Source organism: Rhinatrema bivittatum, chromosome 7 (genome assembly GCF_901001135.1).
Source record: "Rhinatrema bivittatum chromosome 7, aRhiBiv1.1, whole genome shotgun sequence".
Taxonomy (NCBI): Eukaryota; Metazoa; Chordata; class Amphibia; order Gymnophiona; family Rhinatrematidae; genus Rhinatrema; species Rhinatrema bivittatum.
The window spans coordinates 211,756,446-211,770,483 of NC_042621.1; the positions used below are offsets into that span (position 1 = coordinate 211,756,446).

General features: G+C 44.3%; 1 protein-coding gene across 4 annotated transcripts in view; it reads right to left on the reverse strand.

Moving 5' to 3' along the window:
• Positions 1-14,038, reverse strand: part of PRKG1 (protein kinase cGMP-dependent 1) — a 2,212,673-nt gene that overhangs the window by 280,825 nt on the left and 1,917,810 nt on the right. The window lies entirely within an intron of this gene.

Here is a 14,038-nt window from a genome sequence, read left to right on the forward strand (position 1 = left end):
TGGATTAAATGTTTTACATTTCGTGAGGCACGTGATGCTGAAGCAACCTTTATTATGTAAAAGTGGATTGCCGAAAAGTTAGGTCAAAGCGAAAGCTGGGTTCAGAGGACATGTGGCAAGACTGCTGATGAGTGTTTTAAGGAATTTTGTGATGATCAACTGGTATAATTATATCAAGAAAGCCAACAAATTATTGAAAAGTCTAGCAACAAGCCAAAAAAAAGCTATTACCCTGCTCATTTTAAAGCTATTTTGCAAGCTAATGATAGGTACACCAACTAATTATTAATTATATGTTGTTTAATTCCATTTTGAATGCTGATTGATTTAATCAGCATTTAATCAGATTTCTGGTTGCTGCTGCAGTGGTGGAGGCAAAGGTTATGCAACACCGGGTATGTTACAGATGACAAGGGCATAAACCATACTAGTTTAAGCTAGCCCTTCAGTGGACATTTGTTGATCACACCATAAGATGACCACCAATATGATTCCTATTTCAAATGGCTGTGTTCACTGAGTTAGAGAAGCACTTTTATTAAAGGGATTCTATGGCACAAATCAGACCCTTCAGAGAAACATAGAACTGTTGTGGTTAGCTAATGAGAAGTATTGATAAAATTGTCAGAATAGTTAGCCCTATCCAATTCACATTTCTTCTCCCCTTTTTTTGTTTTGAAGCTTTCATGTTGTCCAGGCACTAGGATCCTGTTGCAGACCTGACTTCCTAAAGTTGATCACCCAGAATATCAGTGAATTAGGCCAGCCTAGTAGCTCAGTTGCACTGCTGTGTGGAAGGTTCCTGGTTCAATCACCAGTTTAGGTCTTCTGCTCCCCAATCAGCCAGGGCTGGGGATGCTGTGGAGGTAGTGTTCACAATGCCCAGGGTTGGGAGGGGAGGGAGTCATGGTCATTGCTTAATGGTGACACTTTGGGGTTGATTTTAAGATCTGTGCACACGGTTCTCGGCGAGTGCACATGGACGTGCCAATTTTATAGCATGCACACATTGGCACACACATGTTGTAAAATACAGGTCCCAAGCGCACATGCGCGCTGGATTTTCATGTCTGTGTGCGCATGTGTAGGTGGGTGGCCTGCGCCGTGTGCAGGGGATGGTGGGAATTTTCAAAAAATATGGGTGGCAATGCAATCGGGCCTCCCCAGTTCCATCCCAGTCTGCTCCAATTCAGGATATCCATAACAAAGATGCATGAGATAAACTTGCATACTAATTGTATCTAAGGCACATTCGATGTAGATATCCTGAAAACCCGACTGGCTTTGGGGTCCCCCAGGGCAGGTTTGGGAACATATGCCTTAAAGGTAAATTTTAAGACTCAGGTGCGGGCATCCATGTATGCACAGTTCCTGGCGCACACGCATGGACGCGCCGATTTTATAACATGCACACACCGACGCGTTAGGCCCTAATCCTAATTCCCTTCCAGTCTGCTCCAATAAAGGAGCAGACTAGGGAGAAAATTTCCTAACCCCCTACCTAACCTGCCTACCTTTTACCCTATGCACCCCAAACCCTAAAACCCTGCTAACTAGCCTATTTTTTTCTGCTGTTTAAAACTTACCTGCTCTCCAGAGCAGCAGCAACTTGAGCGGGCCGGTTGGCTCCGGGCGCGTGCTTAAGTGGGACCATGCCTAATGTCGCTGTCCCGGCCCACCCATGCCCCACCCAGACCCCACCTCTGGATCCTTTTTCCCCGACCTGTTCTTCTGTGCGTACTGGGAGTTGCACGGAGAGGCCGCGGGCGTTTGAAAATCTGCACGGTGGGCGCGTGTCCCGGCCATGAGTGTATCTTCCTGTATAGGTGCCTAAGCCTTTTAAAATTTAGCCTTTAGTGAATAGCCTCTGGCCCAGGACCATCACTGCAATAACCGGGCTAAACGTAAGTTGGGAAGGGATATAAAATAGGGGGGAAAGTCCCTGAGTAGTTGTGAATGAAGTCTTATAGTGCCAAACCACAGAACCAGGTCCAACTGAGCTGGAAGCCCAAAGAAAAAGGAAGAAGCAGTTGGATAAAACAAAAAAAGGATATCACTTAAGTATAAAACAGTAAAGCACATTGGAATCTCACATAAATAAATCCACTGCATAAACAAAATGTCTATTTTTTTCAGCTTCTAAGCATCTGATAAAGATTTAGAGGTGAATTTTAAAAACTTGACGCGGGCATTAATTAAGGGATGTGTGAAGAAGTCAGGCTCGCGCGCCCAGAGCAGATTTTAAAAGCTGCCGAGCTTTGCTCATATCTTTCACAGCGTGCACAGCTCAAACGTTTTAAAAAAGGGGTGGCATGTGGGCATGGTTGGGGCAGGGCATGGGCATTTCAGGCTGTGAATAAGATGTGGGCAATAAATACTGATGTTACCTGGCGCATGCTGAGGCCCCCTAACCCTGTAACTTTACTTCTGCTATGGTTTCCATGTAAGTTAAAAATTAAAGAAAACTAGGCAGATCTGGGGGTTTAAAGGTTGGGGCTAACAGGGGGGAGTGAAGGATATCAACCCAGGGGAGTTGGAGGAGCTCTTTCTTAATTTGGTGAACTGGGGATGAACTGGTAAAACTGGGAATGGCGTCAGCATGCGCCTCTTTTAAAATACCCCAATTTACACAGTAGAAATGGGATTTTCGCACATGTGCGCGCCCACTTAAAGTTTGGCACACATATGCGCACGGCCAGGCTATTTTATAATATGTGCACATATGAGCTTGTATGTTATAAAATGGCCATGTATCTGGGTACAGGTCGATGTCTGTGCGCAAATGTGCGCGCATGCGTCGGTTTTAAATTTACTGCCATTCAGTAGGCCATTCTGATCTCCATTTTCATTTTTTAGCGAACAACCATTTTGCAAAAACGATTTAATTAGCAGCCTAAGCTGATGTAAAGATGATGGCAATGTATTAATATTATACTTATATTTTTAATATGACTTTGGATGCCTATAAAATTTGTTATCTTGAAATAGAAAGGCCAAACCATTCCTGTCACAGCTGAATTTTTTATTATTTCAAATGAAACACAGGTTCACCCATCCGGAAGCAAAGGGAAAACTAAAGCAGGAAGGAACTGGCTCATAAAATTACAACAGAACAAATGCTACAATACGCTATAGGGAAGCACCTCTCATAAGATGAGAGATGCTAAATGATTAGAATGTGAGTGTGTATTGATTATTCTATTTACAGACTAAAGACAGAGCACATAGAATGTTCTGATACCACTTTTTTACACAGTCAACTGAATTGGTGCCTGCATCTTTGAATTATATATTTCCTCGTGAAATTACAGTACCAGTTTGATTTCAATTACTCAGGAAGCATCCATCTCACAAAGATATGCAACAATGTGAACATACTTTGATCTAGTCAATAAGAACACTGAACATCACTTTATTGTCAGTATAAAAAATATACTGTGCTATATAAACGCTGGCTACTATCCAGTTAAAACTGTGATCTATTCTTACAGGGTAATTTTCAAAGGAAAATGTAAAAGTAACATATTATCATAGCAATTTTCAAAAGCCCATTTACCTGCATTAACAATGCATAATTGTGATGGATGAGAAAAATAATAATGCTATAGTGCTGTCTTTCATAATAATGTGCACAGTACATAATTTTCTGCAGCATCTCAATGGTAGACTCTGCAGCAAGAGTTAGAAAATTCCATGGCAGAGTTTCCAAAATTCAAGCTGCATTGTACAAATCAACTTCTTTTCATCACTTATAAGGTCTATAACTATTTACTGATGTCATACCTCTGAATGTGTCTGTAACAACCCCAACCCGCCTCCCAAAAGCTCACCCTTACCAAGTAACCCCTTACAATGTTCCATATACAGAGTATCAGACTGAGCCTTATAAAGGGTCTCTCTCTCTCTCTCCCCCTCCCCTCTGATGTTCACCAGACTCCTGTGCCTAACAAGGAGCTGTAGAAATCTGGTGTGTGTAACATGCCCTGTCCTTTTTCTAACTACTTGTACGCACGCCCTTCCTGGCTATTTAAAATTTGCGTAGCTCCCTCATGGCCCACTTACGCGTGTATGTGGCTGTTTTTGCGCTCGCAAGACTTTTAAAATCTACCTCATGATCTTTTGCGTATTAAGCCATGCAAATTGTATTTTATATTTTAAATAAAGTAGCTTTCAACCTTTTTTCTGCATCTTTACAATTGTTTCTCTTTTGTGGATTTTATGGATGGGAGGAATGGGGATCTTAGGTATAAGTGTGGTGGAGATTGATGAAGGATCTTGTGAGTTATCAACCATTAGGAGTGTGCATTCGGATTGACCGCATTAGTAAAACGCAACTCATATTTTTTTTTTACTTAAAAAATTGATTCGACATAAACGATCGGATTTCCCACATATCGAACATAGATATGTTCGATATGTGGGAAATCGCGATTGTTGAGCCAAAATAAAAATATAAACCCCCTCACCCTCCTTAATCCCCCCCAAGCTGGCCAAAAGTTCTTTTTGGGCCGAACGAGCCGTCCGGCGCGAACGAGCCGGGAATCACGTGGCGCCGCGTCACTCAGACGCGGCGTCACGTGATTCCCGGCAAGTTCGCGCCGGACGGCTCGTTTTGGCCAGCTTGGGGGGGTCAGGAGGCCCCCCCAAGCTGGCCAAAAGTTCTTTTTGGGCCGAACGAGCCGTCCGGTGCGAACGAGCCGGGAATCACGTGACGCCGCGTCACTCGACGTGCCACCGACGTCACATGCTTCTCGCCAAGGATTGCAGAAATGACGTCCTCACTCCTCGCTCGATCACCAGGGAGTTGTGGTAAGTCTGGGGGGGGGGATTAAGGAGGGTGAGGGGGTTTAAATTTTTTTTTTGCACATATGTACATATACCCAACTCATTGGATTTTTTTTATGTCCATATTGGCCGCAAGTGGGACCCCCTTTCGGACATAAAAAATATGAACATAAAATTTTGCTCTGCACATCCCTATCAACCATCATCTTCCTTAGTTTTCATGGCAAAGGTGATCAAGAATGCAGTTAGTAAACAACTGAGTATTTATAAGATAATTCCTTGCTCATTCCATATCAGTTCATGGGTAATGATTCAGATGGACTGAATCAAATCACGGTGAACCTAGAAGATGTGTTAGGCCTGATTGACAAACTGAAGAGTAGTAAATCACCTGGACCAGATGGTATACACCCCAGAGTTCTGAAGGAACTAAAAAATGAAATTTCAGACCTATTAGTAAAAATTTGTAACCTATCATTAAAATCATCCATTGTACCTGAAGACTGGAGGATAGCAAATGTAACTCCAATATTTAAAAAGGGCTCCAGGGGCGATCCAGGAAACTACAGACCAGTTAGCCTGACTTCAGTGCCAGGAAAAATAGTTGAAAGTGTTCTAAACATCAAAATCACAGAACATATAGAAAGACATGGTTTAATGGAACAAAGTCAGCATGGCTTTACCCAGGGCAAGCCTTGCCTCACAAATCTGCTTCACTTTTTTGAAGGAGTTAATAAACATGTGGATAAAGGTGAACTGGTAGATATAGTATACTTGGATTTTCAGAAGGCTTTTGACAAAGTTCCTCATGAGAGGCTTCTAGGAAAAGTAAAAAGTCATGGGGTAGGTGGCGATGTCCTTTTGTGGATTGCAAACTGGCTAAAAGACAGGAAACAGATAGTAGGATTAAATGGACAATTTTTTCAGTGGAAGGGAGTGGACAGTGGAGTGCCTCAGGGATCTGTATTGGGACCCTTACTTTTCAATATATTTATAAATGATCTGGAAAGAAATACGATGAGTGAGATAATCAAATTTGCAGATGACACAAAATTGTTCAGAGTAGTTAAATCACAAGCAGATTGTGATAAATTGCAGGAAGACCTTGAGAGACTGGAAAATTGGGCATCCAAATGGCAGATGAAATTTAATGTGGATAAGTGCAAGGTGATGCATATAGGGAAAAATAACCCATGCTATAATTACACGATGTTGGGTTCCATATTAGGTGCTACAACCCAAGAAAGAGATCTAGGCGTCATAGTGGATAACACATTGAAATTGTCGGTTCAGTGTGCTGCGGCAGTCAATAAAGCAAACAGAATGTTGGGAATTACTGGAAAGGGAATGGTGAATAAAACAGAAAATGTCGTAATGCCTCTGTATCGCTCCATGGTAAGACCGCACCTTGAATACTGTGTACAATTCTGGTCGCCGCATCTCAAAAAAGATATAATTGCGATGGAGAATGTACAGAGAAGGGCTACCAAAATGATAAGGGGAATGGAACAGCTCCCCTATGAGGAAAGACTAAAGAGGTTAGGACTTTTCAGCTTGGAGAAGAGACGATTGAGGGGGGATATGATAGAGATGTTTAAAATCATGAGAGGTCTAGAGCGGGTAGATGTGAATCAGTTATTTACTCTTTCGGATAGTAGAAAGACTGGGGGGCACTCCATGAAGTTAGCATGAGGCACATTTAAAACTAATCAGAGAAAGTTCTTTTTTACTCAACGCACAATTAAACTCTGGAATTTGTTGCCAGCGAATGTGGTTAGTGCAGTTAGTATAGCTGTGTTTAAAAAAGGATTGGATAAGTTCTTGGAGGAGAAGTCCATTACCTGCTATTAAATTCACTTAGAGAATAGCCACTGCCATTAGCAATGGTAACATGGAATAGACTTAGTTTTTGGGTACTTGCCAGGTTCTTATGGCCTGGATTGGCCACTGTTGGAAACAGGATGCTGGGCTTGATGGACCCTTGGTCTGACCCAGTATGGCATTTTCTTATGTTCTTATGTTCTTATGACACAAATATTAAAAAAAAAAAAAATCTTGGAAAACCTGACTTTTTCAGCAGGCCTTTGGAACAAAAAATTAATGAGAAAAGAAATTTTTGATTCCCAGTAAACAGGCTTGAATATGTAAAGTGGCCTTACAGCCATCAGTAAGCATTGTGTAAAGGTTAGTCTATGTTGCGCTGAAGGTGGAGCCTTGGCCTAGTGCAGGATTGGTACAGCCCTCTGGTCGGACCCAGAGAGCGCCTGCCACCAGAAGGCAGAGCACACAAGGAGACAGAGGCTAGAGCTGGAACTTCACCAATAACAGTCTGGGGTTTCCGAGGATTGAGCCCTTGGGTACCTGGACCGCCTGGACTTAGGTGGGCCTCTGGTGGTCTCCTGGAGAGGTATCAGAGAGGTGTGCCCACCACAAGCAAGGATGCGTGGCTGATGCAGAGTGGAGAAACTAGATATGAACCGGAAGCTCCGGAGACCTCGGAAAGACAACAGTTCAGAGACGTTCTCCGACGAGACCTCTCTGAGGTCTAGCCACATGGAAGCCGCGGTTGTTATCCAAGTATGTTGGTCTGAAGGTCACCGGGGGCCAGAAGAGAGTGTCCGAGTGTAGCGCAAGGGTCAGAGCCAGAGTATCAGTCCAAGAGAGGTCAGACAAAGTGAGGGTCAATTCCAGAATCAGTCCATGCATCATCAAAGCAAGCGAGGGTCGTTTCCAGGCGGCAGACAGGAGAATGGTCAGGCAGGTAGTTTGTCAGTACCAGGAGGCAGACAGTAGAATGGTCAGGCAGGCAGAGGTCAGTACCAAGAAGTCAGTCTAGATAGGTACTACCTGGGAAGGACACAGGATCAAGGAGACACTGGGACTGGGAGACGCAGAAACAGGAGATGCCGGAACAGGAGACACTGGAACAAGAGAAACTTGGAACAGAAGCAAACTATCACACCAACGGTGTCGACCCAATTGCCAAGGCAAAGAGCAGTAATCTAAGCCCTGCTTATATTCAGGGCTCAGGTGACGTCATCGGGATGGGTTTCCCGTGCTTGGCCCTTTAAATGCTACCAGCTCTTCGCCCTTTCAGATTGTATATGGGAAGCAGCCACGCCCACCGCTGCCAGTTCCCATTACAGTTACGTCCCCGGTAGCTCAACTTTTGGCAGACGAGCTACACCGTCCACATGGCGTGCATTGGTCCAGGCCAGTCAAGCCGCCAAGAAATATGTGAATCGGTGGAGCCAGGTCAGAAGGTATGGCTGAGTACTCAGTTCATCCGTTTAAAGCTGCCATCAACGTGACTGGCCCCGTGTTTTATTGGACCTTTCCCTATCATTCGCCAGATTGGAGCCGTCTCGTATCAGCTTCATCTGCCACCTTCCCTCAAGATACACAACACATTTCACGTGTCGCTCTTTAAGCCATTGGTACTGTCGTGGCCCTCCAGCACGCCTCCGACTCCCTAACCTATTGCCTCCAAGGATGACCTCACCTTTCAAGTTCGCGAGGTCTTGGACATAAGAAAGCACGGGAAGAAGTGGGAGTATCTCCTTGCATGGGAGGGGTTCGGCCCCGAGGAGAGCACCTGGGAACCATTGGCCAACATCCTGGACTGCGGATTGCTCGAGCAATTTCATCAAGATCATCCAGATAAACCTAGGCCTCCAGGAAGGCACCCTAAAGAGGGGGGTACTGTTGTGTCCCACGCCCGTGGCCGTCCACGGGTGCGGCCCCCTACCTTGTTCCCCGACCGGACCCTCGACCGCGGCGAGGCCACCTGCCCTGCGCCGGGCCTGGCACCCCCGCGCAGCACCACAGGTCCCCGGGCTGGCCGCCGGGACCAGAGCCATTCCTGCTCCTCCCTCACGGCCGCCACTACTCTCCTCCACGGCCCGGATCCAAGATGGCCGCTGCCATCCTTAGGCACGAGACCGCATCTCTTCGCTAGATTTAAAGGGACCTCGTCCCTTTAATTGGCCACAGCTGATTCCTATCCACAGGGTCAGAGGAAGTATAAAAGGAGACTTCCTCCGACCATTCCTTGACTTGGCAATGTCTTCGATCGCTGTCTAGTCTGCTTGCTTCGGTGAGTTCCTTGAGCTTGGCTTCTGGTTCCTGACTTCGGATTGGCTTACGGTGACTCTTTGGTTCCTGACTTCGGATTGGCAAGTGGTGATTCTCTGGCGTACAACTTGGACTGGTGAGCAACGACCCTCTGGCACCCGACCTAGGACTTCTTCAAGACTACCGTCTCCAAGGGCCCACCTAAGTCCCAGTGGCCCGGGTCCCTATGGGATCCTCCCGGGGGGACCGTGGGCTTCCAGGGTGAAGCTCCAGTCAGCCCTTACACCGTCACCTGACCTCTCAAAGGTCCACCTAAGTCCCAGTGGCCCGGGTCCCTTCGGGCTCCTCCTGGGGGGACCATGGGCTTCCAGGAGTGAAGACACATCTCCGTTCCTCGACGTCACGACTCTTCGTACGCCTCCACTGTCACACCTGTCTACAGTATCGAGGGTCCACCAGTCACATCTTCGGTTCCTGCCTCGCCCCCCGACGGGAGAACCTTCGGGTCTTCCCCCAAGGTATTCCATCCTCCCGTCGGCCAAGGGTCCACAAGCCTGAGCATAACATTAGTCATGAACCTCTTACTCAATTCAACTGAAAGAAAGAAAATGAATGTTCTTATTTGTAAAAGACATGTATCATTTCAACTTGTGGTGCATGTTACGTCTAAGGATGTGACATATGTGGTCTCTGAGCTGATGTACAATATCATTATTGAATAGCAATAATGTTGGTCCAATAAAACATATCATAAACTGTCAAATAAAACATTATTACATCTTGAAATTTTATTGTTTGCTTTTCATGTTTTCAATTGTATATATTGACAGTATAGAATGTAGTTAAATGAAACTTACTGCTAAATTTCAATTGTCAAGCAATCCTAAACCAGCAGAAACAAAATGTTATTGGAGACTTAACCAGACTCAATATCTTGAAGTTATTTTTTTTTTATTGCAAATGTTATCAGTGATTGCATGGAATTCAAAGCCTAGTAGACATGCTTGTGCATTGATTTTGTCATCAGGAATGTTTTCCAGTTGTCTGTGCAATAGGGATGTGCAGCAGGGATGGATTCGTCCCATTCGGTATTCATATTCGTGGGAAGCCAAATCCGTTGCATCCGTTCTCAGGGGACCCCGATCCGTTCATTAGTTATGTATGTATTTATTTTCCCACCAAAAAACCCATCCCAACCCTTTAAATTTAATTAACTGCAACCCCCCACCCTCCTGACCCCCCCCAAGACTTACCAAAAGTCCCTGGGGGTCCAGCAGGGGTCCAGGCATGATCTCCTACACTCGGGCTGTTGGCTGCCGGTATTCAAAATGGCACTGTCAGCTGGCGCCATCTTAAAAAATGGTGCGGGCCATCCATTGCTCCTACCATGTGACAGGGGCCAAACAATGGCACCAGTAGCCCCTGTCACATAGTAAGGGCAAAGGGCCACCGGCACCATTTTGATTACTGGCAGCCAATGGCCTGAGAGCAGGAGATTGCTCCTGGGACCCCTGCTGGACCACCAGGGACTTTTGGCAAGTCTTGGGGTGGTCGAGAGGGTTGGGGGGTTATAGTTAATTAAATTTGAAGGTTTGGGGTGGGGTTTTTTTTGTTTTCCCAAAATTGGATAAAAAAGTTTTCCGATCTGGGAAGTGGACCGAAATGGCCCACCCCAGATCTGAAAACGAAACCCCAACGAAAGAAAAATGTATGCACCCCCCTAAATTAAAGGGCAGGCTGCACTTTCATAGATGATACAATTTCTTTGAGCTCTTTAATTGTTATCAAATCAAAATTTTGTCAAAGTACAGTTGATTCAAAGAATCGATCTAAGCTTTTGGGCCAATAGATGGAAATTTTGAACAAAGGCCAGCAATTTTCTTTGGAAAAGCATTGGCAAAGTCTTCTGGATGAAAAGCATAATAAGCATGAGACTGTTTGATCTCAATAACAGGTATTCTATTAGTACATTTCTTAACTGTATGCAACAATTCATAAGTGTCTGTCTAAGTGGCTTGAATAGACTTATAGAAATATGTTTTCTTTGCCTTTAAGACCTCATTTCTATATTTATACCAACCCTCGATTAAAAACATACAAATCATATTCAGAATGGATTTTTCACCATTTTCTCTTGTCTATGATTTAAATAATTTGAGTGATTGTGAAAACCAAGGAGCAGAGAGCCAGTTTTAATAGTAATGGTCCTCAATGGAGCTCTCTCATCAAGAAATATATCTTCTTGTATTTTATTAAAGAGACCTCTTATGTTACAAAGCTGTGTAGCATAATTTTCAAAATCTGGAATATTTGCCTTTGTTTTAAGAAGATCTAGCATCATATGTTGTTATATGTTGTTATCTAGCATCAATTGTTATATTGATTTATCCTGTTATTGTTTAATGATTTTTATATGCTAAAATACGTATGTTTTTAAGTTCCCCACCTGAACTTTGGAGAATGTGGTCTACAAGTTATTTTTAAATAAATAAAATAAATAAATGAATAAATACACAATCACTGGTTTTAATTTATTTCAAAATTATGTTGGTTATATGCACTGATCTTTTCACAGTTTCAGGTGCTAAATATCAAAATGCCAAGTAATAATTTGCAAGCTCTCATACTATAGTAAGCTAGAATTATCATTTAGCACTATCATCAGCTCTGCTAAAAACATCTACAACTGAGGTTTTTAAAAGTTTTATGTTTCTAGAAATGAAGAATTTATATACTATGACACATGGGAGAAAAATGACTGGACTGAATTAAATGAAAACCTTATAAAGTAATGATCTCAACTTCTAAGTATATAGTGGCAGATGTTATAAGACCCGAACTGAAATCTGCGCTGAATTTTCTGGGCGGAATTTTTGGGCACTTGTGGCAAAAACCAGTGGCAGCACGGAATGAAATAACAGCCACATATGCTAATTAGATACATGCATATACGCAAATTATAAAATTACCTACTCCTGTGCACATGTACACCCAAATTCATATGAGCACACACATGTGCGCACAAGTGCCATCTCGCAAACGTAAGTGGGAGAGATTTTAGTAGATGCGTGCTGCAATGCAATAGGCCTTTTCACCAGTTCCCTTCCGGTCCACTCTACTCCTACTTAACCTGCCTCCCTTTTACCCAACTAGCTTCAACCCCTAAAACCCTGCTAACTACCCTAGAATTTTTTGTTTTTATACTTACCCATGGTCCATAGCATCAGCAGGTTACGCAGGCTGGTCGGATCCTGGCACATGCTTGAGCGGGACTCTGCCTAATGGTGTTGTCCTGGCCCACCCAAGCCCCATCCAAACCCCATATTGGCCCATCCTTTTCTTCTAAACCCTTCGCAATGTGTGTACCGGGAGATATGAGCATGGCTGCAGGCCTGTGAAAATTTGTGCGGCGCATGCATAGCCCAGCCATGTGCATATCTCCCTGTTTTGCCATGCATAGGCCTTTGAAAATTGGCATCTTAATGAATAAACTAAGAAGAAAAAAAAACAATTATGTGGACCTCTGAAGACAAAAAGGAGATAATGTACTGCTATTTTTATTCCACAAACATTAAATCAAGGGGTGTTACAAAGTCAGCACAGCAAAAACTGGAAGAAAGAGGAGTAATCTCCGGAAAAGTTGCTAAAAGCAAATGATCCAAATTTAAGATCTTTAATAACAAAAATTAAGGAAAAGAAATAAGTAAGTGACATCATTTTAGTTCAAATAAGAGCTCTGCAGAAAGATAAATAGAAGCTGAAAGAGGAGAAAGAAAGCACCATGAAAAAGAAGCAGAAACAGCTAAATTTTACCAAAAATGGAGGTGCCAGAACAGCAAAAGGAGTATCAGAAGAAAGAAGCAGAATCCACCAGAGCAACTAGAAGAGGGAAAGAATGAGATACCAATGAGTGAGAATGGTGCAACACATGAAAATACATCAGAAAAACTAAATTACTCTAAAAGAGAGCCATTGGAATAGTCACAGCAACTATGGAAGGTGAATAAGAATGGTGTAAGGAACTCCAGAAGGAAGGTACAGGAGCAAGTAAGGAGTAGGGATGTGAATCGTTTTCCATATCGTCTTAATGATAGAAATCGTGTGGCAGGGCAAGAAAATCGTGTTAGGCACGATTTTTTAGTTAAAAAATCGTTAAAAATCGTTTTTTCCGATTAGTGCGCACTAACTCGAGTTAGTGCGCACTAACGGGAGTTAGTGCGCACTAACGGAGAGTTAGTGCGCACTAACTGAAAATGATACAATTTGACACTTTTCAGGTCAGTTAAGGTCAGTTTAGGAATGAATATGTATTCCTATTGGCTGCCCTCTTATTTATTCATGTTACCAAGCTTCCCACTGACAGTATATGGGGGATGGGAAATGGAAACAGTTGGTAGCTTGACAAAACAAGTAATGTGATCAGTCAATGTGACTAGAACTTGTGCCCTAACCCTGATACCAGGGGTATTGTGATCTTCCTGCACACAGTGCCCTATTCCTGATACCGGGGGTGTTGGGATCTTCTTGCACACATCCCGGTATCAGGGATAGGGCACTGCGTGCAGGAAGATCACAACACCCCTGGTATTAGGGATAGGGCACTGCGTGCAGGAAGATCACAACACTCCTGGTATTAATAGGGATAGGGCACTGCATGCAGGAAGATCACAACACCCCTGGTATCAGGGATAGGGCACTGTGTGCAGGAAGATCACCCCGGAGGAGTGAGGGTCAGGCAGCTCCCCCCTGTCTGTGAAGCCAGCCTCTCACTAGTAATGCAGGGAGGGAGCTGTCTCAGACTTCACCATCCTCCTCCCCCCCCCCCCCTCACCCACACACCATTCACTAGCTGGGACATGGGGGAAGTCAGGAGTGAGGGTCAGGCAGTTCCCCCCTGTCTGTGAAGCCAGCCTCTCACTAGTAATGCAGGGAGGGAGCTGTCTCAGACTTCACCATCCTCCCCCCCCCCCCCTCACCCACACACCATTCACTAGCTGGGACATGGGGGAAGTCAGGAGTGAGGGTCAGGCAGCTCCCCCCTGTCTGTGAAGCCAGCCTCTCACTAGTAATGCAGGGAGGGAGCTGTCTCAGACTTCACCATCCCCCCCCCCCTCACCCACACACCATTCACTAGCTGGGACATGGGGGAAGTCAGGAGTGAGAGTCAGGCAGCTCCCCC